The sequence below is a fragment of the Equus caballus genome, chromosome 18 (assembly GCF_041296265.1).
Source record: "Equus caballus isolate H_3958 breed thoroughbred chromosome 18, TB-T2T, whole genome shotgun sequence".
Lineage (NCBI taxonomy): Eukaryota > Metazoa > Chordata > Mammalia > Perissodactyla > Equidae > Equus > Equus caballus.
The window spans coordinates 62,153,203-62,165,464 of NC_091701.1; positions in this window are offsets into that span (position 1 = coordinate 62,153,203).

Genomic DNA, 12,262 nt, shown 5'->3' on the forward strand with positions numbered 1-12,262 from the left:
TCTGGGAATCTCAGTGACAGTTGTTATCAGTCGAGTCTCCAAAAAATTGAGGTAGGCATCTAGGTGTCATTGCCAGTGTCAAATTAAAAGTAAATAATATTTCATGTTTTGTTCTCACGTTAAGAGTAAACAATGCATAATACACCAAATGCTTAATCTCAGAAGAAAACATATTTGTGTAAAACTTGCACCAATTTTAGTTGTCTCCAGAAGATTGCATTTTCCCCAAAGACTGTGAGAGAAAACATATCCTGGGTGCATTAAGAACAACATCAAAAGGGGTGATTACGCTCACATGTGAGGGAATGGACTATAGTTAGTTTTTGGGTGGTAAACATGATGTAATCTATACAGAATTTGAAATATATTATGATGTACATCCGAAAGCTATATAATGTTGTAATCCAATGTTACTGCAATTAAAATAAATAAATAAATAGAACAACTTCAAAATATGGGAAATATAAAAATCTGCTCTGAACACAGTATTTGAAAGAATGTGGATCTAAGTAAAATGACAATAGATTTCAAGCAGTCTAATTTGGATTATAAATAGATGTCCTTGGAAATAATATCTTTGAATGGTGATTTTCTTTTTTTGGGGAAGATTGGCCCTGAGCTAACATCCATGGTCATCTTCCTCTACTTTATATGTGGGACACCTGGCACAGTATGGCCTGACAAGCGGTGAATAGGTCCATGCCCAGGATCTGAACCAGTGAACCACAGGCCACTGAAATGGAACATAAGAACTTAAACTGCTATGCCACTGGGCCAGCCCCTGAATGGTGATTTTTTGATATGTCATTTTTATTTGGTTCGAACTTTAACTTTGTTTTATCTCACAGATGATTTGGAAATGCCCTGCTATTGGTATTTACCTATAATACACAGCAAATGAGTTGTAAATATATCATTTCCAGCCTTGTAAAATACTATATTAGTTGATTAAGATGTTTTAATAAATATCAACAACAATAGTGGCCACTAAAATAACTCCAACTTTACACTGAAAACTTGACAGCTAAATATTTTTAATCAACTCTATTGAGGTATAATTTAAATAAAATGATGTGTTCAAATTTTAAGTATGTAAGTTGAGAAATTTTGACAAATATGGACTGTCATGTAACTATCACCTGAATTAGTATATGTTGACATTGTCCCAAAAAGTTCCTTCACGCGTACTTACAGTTAATTCTCTACCCCAAGAAACACACTGATTTTGTGTTCTGTTTCTTTCAATCATATATTATTTTTGAGGTTAATCTAGCTTTATTCTTATACTAATAGTTTATTGTGAGGTGATATTCCCTTATATAAATATATCCCTATTTGTTACCATTCATGTGCTGATGAGTATATGGATTGTTTCCAATTTTTTCTATTATGAATAAAGCTGCTATTAACATTCTTGTGCAAGTCTGTGGTCATACATTTTCACTTCTCTTTGCTAAATAAGTAACAATGAATTATAACTCAGACCTGAGTTCTAAGAAACTGCCAAATAATTTTCCACATTGGTTGTGCCATTTTACTTCTCTAGCAGGAAAATGTGTGTGTTCCAGTTACTCCACATCCTCGTCAAACTTTGGCGTTATCCGTTGAAAAAATTACTGGGTATGAAGTGGTATTTTGTGATTTTTATTTGATTTTCTCTGATGACTAATACAGGAGATATTTATCTATTCTTGGTGCAACTACTTTGCCAAATATATGCATTGTGAATATTTTCCACCAGGCTGCTGTTGCCTTTTCATTTTGTTAATGGTGTCTTTTGAAAAATAGATATTTTTAATTTTTAAAAAGTTCAATTTTTCAATTTACCAATGTCATTCTTTTTAAGTACTATGTTATCTTTGTTTACTTGAAGGTTGCAAATTTTACTTCTATGTGGGTTTTTTTTCCTGTAAATTTTATTGTTTTTGTCTTTTATGTTTTGATCTATCATCTCTTCTGAGATAAGTTTTGTGTTTTTGTGTTTGTTGTGAAGTAATGCTTGAAGTTCAATTTTTTCTTTTGCATATCAATATCTAGTTATTCTGGCATCATTTTTTGGAAACCCAGACTTTCCTGGCTAAATTGCCTTGGCATCTTTGTCAAAAATCAGTTGACCGTGTGTGTAGGTCTGTGTCTGAATAATCTATTCTGTTCCACTATTTATTCATCTTTCCTTCTACAAATAATAAATAGTCTTTACTAATGTAACTTTGAAGAAAAACTTGAAAAAAGGTAGTATAAACCCTTTAGCATGTTTTTATTCCCTGAAAGTTTTGGCTGTTTTAGCCCCTTTGAATTCCTATATAAATTCTAAAATCAGTGTATCAATATCTGCATAATGGGCCTGGCCCAATGGCATAGTGTTTAAATTTGCATGTTCTGCTTTGGTGGCCCAGGGCTCATGGGTTTGGATTTTGGGTGTGGACCTACACAGGCCATGCTTTGGCAGTGTCCCACATTCAAAATAGAGGAAGGTTGGCACCACAGATGTTAGCTCAGTGATAATCATCCTCAAGCAAAAAAAAAAAAAAAAAAAATAGGAAGATTGGCAACAGAAGTTAGCTCAGGGCCAGTCTTCCTCAACAACAACAACAACAACAAAAAAGATTGCTAGGATTTCCATTTCTAGGTAAGTATAGGGAGTAACAGAAGAGTTTTATTCTTCCATATTTGGCTGTTATGAAACAACCAAAAAACAAACAAAATACATGAAACAACAGTTTGAAAGATACTGGCTGTCAGACAGTGAAGAATAGTGATCCCGAAGAGATTGGAAACAAATGAGGGGAACCCCAAGATTGCCCCAGGTTATAGCCTTGAAAGGTTTTTCAAGCAATGACATAGGGAGAGGAACACAGGTGGGAACAAGTGGACTCCTTGAGTTGAGGATATGGAGCTGAGAGGTTGGGAAGAATAACGTGACTAGAGTTCACAGGACAGAATATCAGAGTAGAGAGAGCTACACTGAGAGAGAATTCTAGAAATCTGCAGATGGTCCCCCTTCAGTACTCAGCTCAGGGCTTATTAGTGCATTTGTGTGGGAAAACTTCCTAACTTTGGGGAAAGGATTAGAGGTAACAGTGCTCAGCACTCTCACAGGACTGAGAATGGTGCTTCTTCCCACTTGCCAGACTAAAAATTTCAAGTTTCGTGAGGATTTGTGTAGAGTATACAAAAGTATATTGCCTCAGAAGTGGGGACTAATTGCCTCTAGATTAAACATTGCCTCACTCCCACTTAACCAAGCTAAAAGAAAGACACGAGTGAACACTTGTTTACAGAAATGCTGTTTCTATGTAACTTAACTGTGTTCCAGAAAAGACTCAAGAATATTTTTTGGTAAACAAAACTATCCAGTTCCCAATAAGGTAAAGTTCACAATGTCTAACATCTGATCAAAACTAATAAGGCACATAAAGAAGCAGCAAAAAATGTGCTCCATAATGGAGAGAAAAGACAATCAATCAAAACATTCCCAGAACTGATACCTACTTTAGAATTAGCAGGCAAGGACATTGAAACTGTTACTTTGACTGCATTCCAAGTGTTCAAAAAGATATGTTGAGATAAATAAGATGTAAATAAAGATAAAATAAAACTTTTAGAGACAGAGTCTTCATGTGTCTGATGAAAAATACACTGGATGGGATTAAAGTCCGATTAGACATTGAAGAAGTAAATATTATTGAACTTGAAATCATAGCAATAGAAATTATCTACAGTGAAATACGGGGGAAAAAATAACACAGGATGATGAAGCATCAGTGAACAGTGGATGAACCTCAAGCAGCTTAATATTTGTTTGAAGGGAGTAACTGAAAGCAAGGAAAGAGAGGGATGGACAGAAAAAAATATATGAAGAAACAATGGCTGAAAATTTCCAAATTTGATGAAACATGAAAAAAATTATGCCAGGGGATATCTTGATTAAATTGTTTAACACAGTGATAAAAAGGGAGGCTTAAAAGCAGCCATAAAAAGAGATCTATTATGAATTAAGGAAGAAGGACAAAAATGACAACTATTTTCAGACATAAAATGTAAGTGGAAAAACTAAGGATCAGTGTGTTTAAAGTACTAAGACATATGGTCTATATGGAATTTTATACCAAGCACAAGTGTCTTTTATAAAAGAAGATGAAATACTCTTTCAGACATATAAATGCTGAAAGAATTTATTACTAGCATACCAATATTAAAATAAATATATAGTGAAGTTCTTCAGGAAGAAGGAAAATGCTGCCTCACAGAAGTGTGGATCTATACAAAGACTGAGGATCTCCAGATATGATAATTATATGGATGGATATATACTTTTTTCTTTTCATTTGGATCTCATTAAAAGATAATTAAAAGATAATTAAAAGATAAAATCATAATGGATTTTGGGTTTGTAACACATGTAAAAATAAAATGTATGACAATAATAGGACATAAAGTACAAGTGGAGAAATTATGTAATAGAGAAATAAAGTATACTATTTTAATGTTCTTAAACATGTAGTGGTGTAATATCACTTGAAGGCAGATTGTGATACATTAAAGATGTATGATATTGACTCTAAAGCAACCAGTAAAATAACACACATACATACATATCCACACACAGAATTTTAGTTAGCAAGCCAACAATGGAGATAAATAAAAACAACAAAAAAGACAATTAATTCAAGGCAAACCAGAAAAAAAAAGGAAAAATGGATGGAACAAAAAATCAAATGGGACAAATAGAAAACATATAGCAAGACAGATATAAACCCAGCCACGTCAATGATCAAGCTAAATGTAAATGGCCTAAATATAAAAATCAAAGGGCAGAGCTGGTGAGATTGGCTAAACAAGTACTGTACAATTATATGCCTCCAAAAAATGAACTTCAAATATAAATATGCATATAGGTTAATAATAAAAGGATAGGACATAGTGTAGCTTGCTAAAACAAAACATAGTTTTGGTGGCTATATTAGTTTATGTTCACATACCTCTAATGATATAAAGTCTTTGAAGAGTAACAGGTTTGAAGAAGTTGATAGGGTGAAGAGTGTATTGAATGTGAAAAAATAGTACATTAAGGGTTAGAGGGAGCTGAGATAAGTAGATTACAGAAGGATTATTTTTTACTTTTAAGGACATTAATACATGCCTACATGATACTTAATTTTATTGACAATTTAGCAATGTAAAACAATACATTTGAAATTTAAATAACTGCCTTTGAAGAAAGCTGAGTTTTCATATCTGTTCTCTTTAGATCCTTCAAAGAAAAGAAAGGTTGAAAGTATACATGTTTTACTCCCTTTGCTCATTAATTTTTGAAGTCCTGTCTTTGAAACACCTGTCTTACAGTGATGTTTCACCTGAATGGTTATGGCAGACACATTACTGTCATGTCACTAAACCTGATGCTTCAGAGAGTTGGTTAATTTTGAATACTTGGTTAGAGATGAGAAAACATTGGTAGGTTGATTTTAGAATGAAGAATCTATGTGGAATTAATAATGTAATCTACAAGTTCAGGCAAAAATTGCCTATGTGCAGCATTTCTGTTCATCACAGAATCACTGGGGTGATTTGCCCAAAAGGCATATTGATAAAGTAACTAAATTGTTTCAGGCATCAGGGATGTAATAATTAATGTTTCATTTATTTTTACCAAGCTGAAAAACATTTACTTGTAAGCCAATATTTGGACAATATGAGAAACATTACATATAAGTAAAAGATATTTCATAATTTTAGTTCTAATAATAATTTTTCCTTTTTTTAACAATAAAACACAAAAAACTGCCATTACATTTTATTGCTCTTAATATTCTTTCCAAGTATAGAGTTTGCCTATATGATCATCAGTATCATCTCATAATCTTTATTTCATTTGTTTTAAAATAGAGAGCTTTCCTTTGGATGCCTGTTAAGTATATGTCATGATAGAAGACCAAATTTATTAGCAGGAACTGGGAAGTTGCTTTGGATCACAATATCTAAAGCACTATATTGTTTGGAAAAGAAATGGGTTAAATAGGGAATGGAGGTAAGAAAAGCATTAAATTTAAATGAACAGCAGATGCAGGAAGAAAGTGTGATTTGGTGTGTTCGTTCCTTTCCTACTCCAGGGTCACCTTTCCTTTTTTCTTCACACCTGTCCTTTGCTTTGGGTTTCATTCTTTAGAATTCATAGACTAGGATTTGAAGCTGGGTATCCTTAATCAGAATACCAGACTCAGAGAGCTTGTGGCTAGAACTCTAAGGTTTAAAGCCACTCCTATTGAGACAACTTCCCCTAAACTTCAGACTCAAAGATTTAGCTCCATTCACTGGGTCATTTGTCTTGGTTGACAATATATAGAAAATTTCTTTCTGTTGCATTTCAACAAAACGGTATTAGGTATTTATTGAAAATAAAATACTAATGTTGTCTATAAAATCTTAAACCAGTAAGGTATAGTGTCAAACATCAACAAGATGGACTTCACGCAATAGTGTAGACATACCCTAAAATCTATGTCACATGTTCTTGAAAATAATGATCAAATATAAGATAGCTGGCCTGGACAGCACATTTGATCCAGAAGCTTTACTAAGCTGAAGCATGTTTACTGTATGCTCACAATATCATTTTCTATTTATTGTCAATGCTCTCTAGCCAAAGACTACCAGGAACACACCTATAGTTAAGCAACTTGGGTTTATTACTTAGTTCAGTGAGTGAGCATGCACTCCAAGGGCAACTATGGGGCGTCTTAGTAAAAAGATGTTAGAAAGGACTTCTTGTAAGATTTAGACCTTGGTAGCATGATTCCTGGGACAGTCCAATGAGGCAGGGGCTCACTTTGAATTGGGAGCTTGCAGCAAGCAGAGAAAATTTTATGATGGTGTATCTCAATAAATCTTATCCATAGGTTGGGCAGATTAGAGCAAAGCTAAAGCTGTAATTGATAAAATAGGCAGCATTCACTCATAAAAGCCTAGAGTAGGGATGTTTAGAATTTTGTGACTTGGACAATGTTCATCTTTTGTCTGTGTTCAGGCATGATCATGAAGTGGTCTTGTTTTTGTCTTGATCCATTATGGTCACAGAGTGACCTCGTCTGATGTTGATGTTCTGTGAAAGTTTTTATGTTCCAGAGGGGAACACTGAGACCTAGCTGTGATGCTAGGTCAGAGCCTGAATGTCAGGGGCTGTTTTTCTTTCTCATTGTAAATGCAAAGTCTGTTTCTTAGTGGTCTAGGACTTAGTGTCCAATTATTTTTTGTTTGTAACAATGGCAAGGACATATTTTATATCTTATCTCTTCTATATCATACCATAAAGTTCAGCTTCATGGTAGACAATCTATAAATAATAGGTGAATAAAAACATGATTAAATAAAAGTATTGAAACAGACACATAAAGCAGAGGTCAGACTAAATATGAGTTGAGAAGAGAAAGGATCAAGCACTCAGCCACATACTTTGGTCCTAATACAGCACTGACTTGGGAAAATTTTTTTGAAAATAAAATAATAATAACTAATCAATATTTAACACTTATTAAGCGTCTATTCTAGGCACTCTGCTGCATGATCTATATAATAACTCTTTAAATAATTCTTTTAACCCTAAAACTGAGATGTAAAGAGGTTCAGCCAATATCTCAAGGTCATACAGACGGTAAGGAGTAGACTCAGGATTCTAGCCTGGGAAGTTCCTCTCTCAAATTCCTATTTCTTCTTCATCCTCGAACTGTTACATTTATCTTCTGTTCCCTGCCACCAAAGCTAAAGATACTGCTAATAGCCACCCAGTTGCCATACTCAGTAACTTCTTTTCAAATCTAATGTTACTTCACTGTTCTACAGGTTTCCAACAGTGCTGGATTCTCAAATGCCTCCTCTCTCTGGCTTCCGTGGCATCCAAGTTGCTCTCCTGGCTCTCTTCCTGCCTCTTTATTTCTTTCTTGACTTATTTTCTTAATCTTGCAATTTTCTCAATTTCTACCCTCCATCCTAAAGATTCTTCTTTTTATCCTCTCTCTCTGTGTAATTTCACTCCCACAATTTCAATTACTACCTATCTTCTCAATTCTGCATTATCAGATCTGACGTTTCATCTGAGTTCCAGTTCTGCATTTCAGGAGCCTCTTGCACATTTCCACATGCATCTAATACAAGATTGTCACTCAGGCTCCCTGCCCTCCACCACCAAATTTCTTTTATTTTCTATCTCCCTATTTCACTTAAATGAGTCTATAAGTGGCCTAAACACACACTTAGAGGCAAGAGCTGTCCCAATTCTATCTTATTCCTCATATTCAATTGGTCATCAGAATGCATCATTTTTACCTTTATGTACCTCCATTATTGGACACTACAAGAGCCTCCTTACAGATCTTCATCTCTTCAGTACATTTAACCCTCACCACTATATTTAAAGCATAGATATGATAATTCTGGTTTGTTTCCACTGAAGTCTAACCCTTGGCCAGCTTTATAAAGTTCTTAACCATCCGATCCTAACCTGACATTCCAAACTCGTTTTCACCACTTTTCCCTCAAATTACACTGTGTACCACACTTTATAATTGAATGAACCAAGCCCTTTCATTTTCCCCTTACTATTTCCACCATGTAGATTCTTGTGTCTCGGCCTTTTGGAAAATTCCTACTCATGTTAAAAACCAAGATTTGTTGAATGCTTCCAATTTCCTTTTGTTGTACTAAACCTTTTACATGGATTTTCTCATTTAATCTTCAAGACAGCCCTGTAAGGAAAGCACTTTTGTATTCCCATTTTGCAGAGGAAGAAATTAAGGTGTAGTGTTGATAAACATCTTGCCCATGGATGAACCACAGTCAAGTAGTGAAGCTAATATTTGAACCCACGAATTTTACTATGATCTGTACTATTCATGTCAGGTGTCAGCTCATATAGCTTCTCCTCTGTGAATGTTTTCATGTTCCCCATCTCCCTTATAGTAATAAATATTGCCTTCCTTGATCACAGGACATACTTATAGGCTTCTACTATAGAACTGAATACTTGGATTGTAGTCAAAACTTACATATAACTGCTATGTTGCGAAATTAAATTTGATCCCCTTGATGGCAGCCATTGTGTCTTATTGATATACAGATCCAATATTAGCCCGTGGTAGATAGTAAGTCTTGTTGAATGAATGAAAAATAAAGAGATGACCTATAATAAAAGAAAATATAATACATTGGTTACTAACATATGGCAGTTATCATGTATTTATTTTCTAGTTTGAAAAAAAATGGTGAAATACTAGAGAAAAAATATTATTTTTTTCCTATAAAGATTCTTGTATAAATTATATGAGTCCTCTTATTCCTTTTCTCCAACATTCCATCCTTCCCACCAGATCGTCTAAAACCAAAATTCATGTAAAAGGAAGAAGAGGAAATCGCAGTGCCTTAAGAATTTCTAGAATACATTAACATTACTCTTTTTCATTAGTTTTAAAATGTTCAGTTATCCCACTGTCTTGGAATTTTCTTAGTACATGAATTTTCTTGACAAATAATGTTGTGAAATTATGAAAAAAAATTGTACAAGAAATCCAGAGTTACAGTGTCAAAAGTTGCTTTAAAACATCCATGAGTAGATAAACAACCAATTACATTCTTGTAGGTTTCATCTACTGACCAGTGTACATTATTATGTGGGGAAAGGATTATCTATGACATAGAAATATCACTCTTTTCAGTAACTCTTCTTAAAGGCTTAGACATTTTTAGACCCTAATCACCCGGAAAGTGGCAAACCAATTTTTCTCTAAGTTGACAGGAAAGTAACTTCTATAACAGGTTCAGGAATCGATACAGAAGTTATCATACAGTATCCAAAGTTTGTCTCTCTTTACTCACCTCAAAAACTTCATCTTTGCTTGTACGGTATTGGGTAGTAAAAAGAAAACCCCAAAAGTCGAGGGATCAGGAATTCCACAAAACAGTTTTATATGATGGGAAAGATTCTAAAATAGAGATTCTAAAATCTGGCTTCCACCAAATCATCTAGGAAGATTTAAAAATACATATTCTGGGTCTTCTTCCTGTACCTAATGAAACGTAGTCATCAACTAGAGCATCCAGGAATTGTATATAATTTTCTCCACCTCAGTATTTCAAGCTCTTATTGCATAAATGTCCTTTCAGTACCATTGCCCTACTGGAACTCATTTAGCACAGAAAACAAATGAGAAATCAAAAGAACCATTACACAAATATTCAACTACACTGCACTTCCTAGTTTGGAGAACATTTTGATAAATTGAAAGAAATAAGTATTAAACCTACTTAATGCTTTTAAAGTCTTAGCCATAAAGAAGACATATATCCTTATTTTCTAACTATGCCTGATACTGTCAGAATTTGTGCTAAACCTGTTTCATCACCTCCCACTTCAGCTGGTTTAAGAAGCAGGCTAAGTGGGTATTTGTCTGGGTAGTCTACCTTCACTCAATTATAAAAATATGGAGAAAATTGATCAGATTTCTTCTTAGAACAGTTCTGGATGTGTTTGGAAGTGATGTTTTGATAAACTTCTTGCTGCTTTTGTAGATGGTGAGGAGGAGTGTACTGATGGCACATTACACCTAGAAGACAAGGACAGCTTTTCTTACACTTGCTTTATAACCATCCCACTGACAAATTCCAAAACAGGCATCATCCATTATTGCTTCTGACTAATAGTTTGATGTGCAAAGATCTCATTAATCAGAACTCTCTAAATTGGAATACAGGATAATTAACATATGGAAAATTACTTTGCGCTCTCCAGAGTATAAATGTTTCAAATATCTATTTTTTTTTTACCAGTAGTCATTTTTGAATCCTGTGTGTTCATTTTCTTTAATCAGATTTATAGGGTGTCTATAAAATAATGTGTGATTTTGTTGGAGGAGATGAAATTGTTCAAGAACACATATTTTCCAAGAATTTATAAGCACAACTAATTGTTAAAATTAGTAGAATAACCTATTTGCAAATAATCCCTATCCATTCATTAGAGCATGCCCTTTAAGAACGTATTCTGGGCAGCATTTCTGCAGTCAGTATTTTCGCTAATCTTCATATTGAGAAGTTAAAAATCTTAAATAAAATTTAAGGAATAACCCAAATTATTCTTTGATCAATTTGCTTTTTTTTCATTTCCAAATATCAATTTTTTAAGATTCATATTTCCCAATAGCAAAAAGTATTTATTTTCACTTTAATATTAGTATCCCTTAGGTATATTATATTCTGAGATTTAATATTTTTTAAAATCTTTACTAGTTTGTTGGAGTTGAGCAGACTTATGGTACCAAGACGAGAAATATGCCCAGCTCTATCTGGGTATTATTCCAGAAGGTAATGTGAGGGTTTGTGAATCTTTACTCCTATGATTAAGGCTTGAGATATTTCATTGTCCTTTCCTGTAATGTGGAGGACATCATCTTGATGTCAGTAAACTTTCCTATGATTCTCCAAACCAGACTAGTTCTCTGTTACCCTAGGATCCCAAGTAGACATCCCTAATAAGTAGACATCTTTCCATTATCTGTATTAAGGTTGAATTGTTCAAAATTTTATTGTTGATTATTCTCCCTCTTTGTGATGCTTGGGTAAAATTATATCCAAAGTTAACTGAGAGAAATATTGAACATAATAACATTCTTGCCAAGGATTTTTTTAAAATTATTACATTAATATCTAAATTTTCTCTGTTAGGGAGGTAGAAAGTTGGTTAATATTCTTTCTTCTTAAATAGTCTTTTTCTGTGTGTAATGGGTGAATCACTGCCTCATGAACACAGCCCTCGACTGTGTAGTTGTCAGGATATTGAACACAATGATACTTTGACCCTATGCTCATTTAAAGTACTGACTGTCTTACAAGACAAAGCAAATGACACATTTCTTTACAGACACTTATTTTTTTGTTTGCTTGTTTCACTCTCAACCTTTTTGATCAGAGAATCAAATTTGTGATCTTTCCTGACATGGCATTTTACATTCATAGAGAATTCTTTCTTCCAGCATCATCATGGAATCTTTAAATGGGATTTAGAGTTAGTTCTATGTTTTAGAAGATGAAAATATGGTATAGTTCTCTGTGGTCACTGAGGATATTTTACTTCATTATTTAACTGCATCCACTTTCAAATGAGATTTTATCTACCTTCTCTTGAATTTGGATTGCATCACTTTTACGTTTCAGATATTAGCAAGAATATGAGTTATTTTATGTAACGTGGGAACAAAACTACGCTAAAACAAGG